Source organism: Chrysochloris asiatica, unplaced genomic scaffold (assembly GCF_000296735.1).
Source record: "Chrysochloris asiatica unplaced genomic scaffold, ChrAsi1.0 scaffold00174, whole genome shotgun sequence".
Taxonomy (NCBI): Eukaryota; Metazoa; Chordata; class Mammalia; order Afrosoricida; family Chrysochloridae; genus Chrysochloris; species Chrysochloris asiatica.
In genome coordinates, this window is record NW_006408692.1 from 4,184,542 (window position 1) to 4,190,541 (window position 6,000).

Sequence of the window (6,000 nt, forward strand, 5' to 3'; positions counted from 1 at the left end):
TCAGTCGGTGGAAAATACAAATATGGCTTTGATGATAGAAATGACACACGATAGAATTTTGCAAGACCAATGACTTCTTCATTGCAAATACCTTTTTTAAGCAACATAAAAAGTGATTATACACATGGACCTCACCAGATGGAATACACAAGAATCAAGTTGACTACATCTGTGGGAAAAGGCGGTGTAAAAATTCAACATCATTATTGAAAATAAGGCCAGGGGCAGACTATGGAACAGATCATCAATTGCTCATATGCAATTCAGACTGAAGCTGAATTGTTTGTTCTTCAAGTAGTCCATGGTACTTTTAGTATTCTTTTCCAGCACCATAATTCAAATGCATTGATTCTTCTATGGGCTTCCATATTCACTGACCAATCTGTATACAATCCAAGGAGTTGGACTATAGAAAGAAGAACATGGCATCAGGATTGAAGAAAGATTCACAGATGACAACATCTTGCTTTATGAAAGTAAAGAGGACCAGAAAGAAGCACTTACTAGTAAAATAAAAGATTATAGTCTTCAGTATGGATTACACTTCAACATAAAGAAAAAAAGATCTTCACAACTGGACTGTAAAACAACATCATGACGAACAGAGTTGTCAAAAATTTAATTTTATTTGGATGCACAATCAATGTCAATGAAAGCAGCAGTTAAGAAATTAAAATGATGTATTTTATTGAATTGAGCAAATCTGCTGCAAAAGATCTCTTTAAAATGCTAAGACGCAAAGATGTCACTTTAAGAACTAAGGTGTGCCTAACTCAAACCCAAGGAATCCTGGTGTGGCACCGTGGATTAATGCACTAGACTACCAAGTCGGTTTGAACCACAAGGTTGGTGGTTCAACCTCACCAAGACACCCCTCTGAAACCTTATACAAAGTCACTATGGGTTGGAACCAATTTGACGGCACTTAATAACAACCTAAATCCAAGGTATTGTCAATTGCCTAATATGCATTTGAAATCTGGACAATGACTAAGGAAGATCCGAGAAGAATTGATGCCTTTGAGTTACAGTTTTGAAGACTAACATGGAGTAGAGCATGGACTGGCAGAAGAAGGAACAGAAATACAGGCAGGATGCTCCTTTGAAAAGAGGATTTTGAAACTTCTTATGTACTTTAGACATCTTATCAAGAGAGACCAGTCTACGGAGAAGCACGTCACACTTGGTTAAGTAGAGGGTTAACAAACAAAAGGAAGACCTTCAATGAGATGGGTTGACAATATGAGCTCAAACAGCAGTAATTGTGGAGATGACGCAAGACAAGGTGGTGCTTCACAAGCGAGTCGCTATGACTCACAACCAATTAGCACAACAACATTACATAGTTTGAAAATGTTATCAGTTAGGTCTTTCTTCCCTCTTCCCTTGTGTTATCTACTAGAGCATTCTTTGTCTAATTTAACCTTGCTAAAATCCTTGAAGGTCTCACCAATAACCCCAGCAGATGTTTTCTACCTTTCTTGTTTTGGGACCCATTTTCAAATACTGAGACATTTGGCATACAATTAAAGAAATAAAAGATCAATGTGTATGTGTTGTATGTGCATTTGTATATAAAGTAATCTTTGGCAAAATTGAAAAATAACGTATTGTCTATAATATGTACTTAGTAAATTTGTATTATTTTCATGTTTTTTTAATCTGAAATTTTATTAAAATGAAAGATGAGTCTCAGTTCTTATTCAAGTTCACTTTTTTAAAATTTGCAATTGACAACTATATGAGTTGTTGTTGTTGTTGTTAAGTGCTGTCGAGTTAGTTCCGGCTCATAGCAACCCTGTGTAGGGTTTCCGAGAAGCAACTGGTGAATTTGAACTGCTGACCTTGTAGTTCAAACTGACCTTACAGTCCAGTGTTTATCCGACAGCATCGCATTAGGACTATATGATCAGAGAATCCTAGTTGGCTGAGAAATGACAGCATACAGCATAAAGAATATTAAATTGGTTTCTCTTCAAGACTATATCACTGAACAAAATGACTCTCCATCTTGACTCTGCCTTCTTATGTGGTCTGGTAATCCTTTGATTCTAACTCCTCGTTTAACTCTTCCCCTTGCCTCTTTCTCACAGAAATGAGTACCCTGATTTTCACCAATTTATTTAAGTCACTCAGTTGAATATTCCACCTGACAGACATTATTAAAGTAGTATAATCCAGTTGTTATTGAATCAGTTCCAATTCATGGTGGCCCCATGTGTGTCAGAGTAAAACTGAGCTCCATAGGGTTTCCAGAAGCTGATTTTTCCGAAGTAGATTTTGGAAGACACCCCTGGGTGGACTTGAGCGTGTTTGTACTACTCTGGGATTCCAGAGTAGTATAAACCCCTAGAGTAAGCCAAAAATAATTCTATAATTGGTTAACAATAATGTTTGTGATCACTGAATGGCATAGAAACAGCAGAGTCTTATCATGGTGACTGTCTCTTCATGATTTCATTGATCTACTTCCTATGAAGCTTATTCAACTTATCCTCCACTTACCCTCTAAAACCCTCTGTTCTCTGACTGCTCCTAAATTTCTACCTTTCCCTTCAAACATTGTTTTATCTCACAACTCTGTTGTTGTCAGTAGGTACCCTTGAGTCAGTTACATTTCATATCACAATAGAAGGAAACACTGCCTGGTCGTGCGCCATCCTTACGGTTGTGACTCTTGAGCCCATTGCTGCTGCCACTGTGCCAATCCATCTCATTAGTGGTCTTCCTCTTTTTTTCTGACCCTCCACTTTACCAAGAATGATGTCCTATCAGGAACTGGTCCTCCCTGATAATATGCCCGAAGTATGAGAGGCGACATCTGGCCTTCCTGGGTTCTAAAGAGAATTCTGACTACCCTTCTTCCAATATAGATTTTTTTGTTCTTTTGGCAATCCATAACTCAAAAGCATCAATTCTTCTACTGACTTCCTTATTCATTGTTCAACTTTCACATGCATATGAGGCTATTGAAAATACCATGGCTTGAGTCAGGTACATCTTAGTTCTCAAACTGACATCTTTGCTCTTGAGCACTTTAAAGAGGTCCTGTGCAGCAGATTTGACAGTGAAATACATTGTTTAATTTCTTGACTGCTGCTTCCATGCTAGTGGATCTGAGCAGAATGAACTTTTTGACAATTTAAATTTTTTCTCCATTTATCATGATGTTTTTTACTGATCCAGTGGTAAGGATTTTTGTTTTCTTTACATTGAGTTGCAACCCATTCTGAAGGCTGTAGTCTTTGATCTTCATCAGTATTTTAGTCCTCTTTGCTTTCTGCAAGCGAGGCTGTATCATCTGCATGTCACAGATTGTTAATGAGCCCTCCTCCAATCCTGCTGCCACATTCTTATTCATACAATCCATCTTCTCAGAGTATTTGCTCAGTATACAGTTTAAATAAGCATAGTGAAAGAATACAACCCTGGCACTCACATTTCCTGATTTTAAACCATTCAGCATCCCCCTGTTCTGTTCGAACGACTGCCTCTTGGTTTATGTACAGGTTCCTCATGAACACGATATCATTGTTGGCATTAAATGAAACACAGAATACCATCTTCTTTTGATGCTTCCTGCATCATTCACTAGAGTTCTGGTGTGGCTCTGTAGGTTAATGTGCTGGACTGCAAAGTTGGTTTGAACTGCAAGGTTAGCGGTTCAAGCTCAACAGTTGCTCCTTGGAAACCCTATACAGGGTCGTTATGGGCCAGAACCAACTTGACAGCAGTTAACAGCAACAGCACAGCATCATCATTCAATATTTTGCCCATAGAATCCTTCAGTATTTCAAGCCTAGGCTTGAATTTTTCCAACTGTTCTTTCAGCTTGAGAAATACTGAGCATGTTCTTTCCTTTTGGTTTTCCAATTCCAGATCATTATAATACTTTGATCTACCCTTTGAAATTTTCTATTCAGTTATTACACCTCCTCAGTCTTCCATTTGCTTTAGCATCTCTACATTGAACAGCAAGTTTCAAAGTCTCTTCTGACATCCATTTTGGACTTTTCTTTCTTTCTTGTCCTCTTAGTGACCTTTGCTTTCTTCATGTATGATGTTCTTGATGTCATCATGCAACTCTTCTGGTCTTCGGTCACTAGTGTCTAATGCATCAAATCTGTTTTTGAGATGATCTGTAAATTTAGATGTGCTATGATCAAGGTCAAATTTTCTCTCTGTGGACTTATTTTAATTTTCTTCAGCTTCAGTTTGAATGTGCATATGAACAACTGTTGGTCTATTGTACACTCTATCCCTATTTTGGCTGATGATATGCAGCTTTCTCACCACCTTCTTGTACAGATGTAGTTATTTTTATTTCTGTGTATTCTGTCTGGTGAAGTCCATGTGTGTAGTCATCTTTTAGGTTGTTTTAAAAAGGTATTTGCAATGAAGAAGTCATTTGTCTTGCAAAATTCTATGATGCAATATCCAGCATTGTTCCTATCACCAAAGCAATATTTTCCAACTACTTATTCTTCCTCTTTCTTTCCAACTTTTGCATTCCAATCATTAGTAATTATCACTACATCTTGCTTTTATGTCTGATCAACTTCAGACTGAAGAAGTTGGTAGAATTCTTCAATTTCATCATTGTTGGTTTTAGTGGTTGGTGTGTAAATTTGAGTAATAGTGGTGTTAACTGGTGTTCCTTGTAGGCATATGGATACTAGCCTTTCACAGATAATATTGCACTTCAGGATAGATCTTGAATTGGTATTTTTTTTGATGATGAATGCTATGCCATTCCTCTTCAATTTGTTTTTCCCAGCTCAGTAAACCATATGATTATCAGGTTGAAATGGCCAATACCATTCCATTTCCACTCACTAATGCCTAGGATAAGGAGATTTGGTAGTGTAGTGGTTACAAATCGGGCTGCCAACCTCAAGGTCAGGAGTTCGAAACTACCAGTGGTTCCATGGGAGAAAGAAGAGGTGGTCTGCTCTTGTAAAGATTTACAGCCTCGAAAACCCTGTACAGGGTCGCTATGGGTCGGAACCAACTCAACACTTAACAACAATAATGCCTAGGATATCATTCATTATGCTTTCCATTTCATTTTTGACAGCTTGCAATTTTTCTAGATTCATACTTTGTACATTCTATATTCTGATTATTAATGGATGTTTAAAACTGTTTCACCTCTATTTGGGTTTTGCCCCATCATCAAATGAAGGCCCTGAAAGCTTTACTCCATTCATGTCATCATGGTCAACTTTACTTTGAGGAGGCAAGTCTATCCCAGTTTTATTTTGAGTGCCTTCTAAGCTGAGGAGCTCACCTTCCAGCACTATGTTGTTGTTGTTGTTACGTGCCGTCGAGTCGGTTCCGACCCATAGCGACCCTGTACAGGGTTTCCGAGGGTGTAAATCCTTACGGAAGTAGAAAGCCTCATCTTTCTCCCGCGGAGCAGCTGGTAGTTTCGAACCGCTGACCTTTAGGTTCGCAGCCCGATTCGTAACCACTACGCTAATATTTTGGAGCTATTCATGATGTTTCAATTTCCAATGTTCTGGTACTATCTGACAGTGTTTTACTGCTATTCATATGTTTTCAATGGCGAAACATTCAAAAGTAGTTAGCCTCTCCTTCTCCCTAGTCTGTCTTAATCTGGAAGCTTAGCTGAAACTTGTGCACCATCAGTGACCCTACTGATGTTTCAAATAGGGTGATATAGCTTCCAGCATCACAGCAACCTGCAAGTCACCACAGTAAGACAAACTGACAGATGGGCTATGATCAAGGTGGAACTCACAACTCTACCTCCTCACATAAACTTTAACTTTCCAAAAACATTTTGCATTCAAAAACTTTTGTTTCTTCAAGAAGCCTTGGAGGCACAGTGGGTTAAAAGTCTGGCTGCTAATAGCAAAATGTTGGTGTTTGGTGCTGTCAAGTCAGTTCCAACACTTGGCAACCCTAACCCAACATAATGGAACACTGCTCAGTCCTGCAACATCTCACAATTATTGGTACCTTTGAGCCCATTGT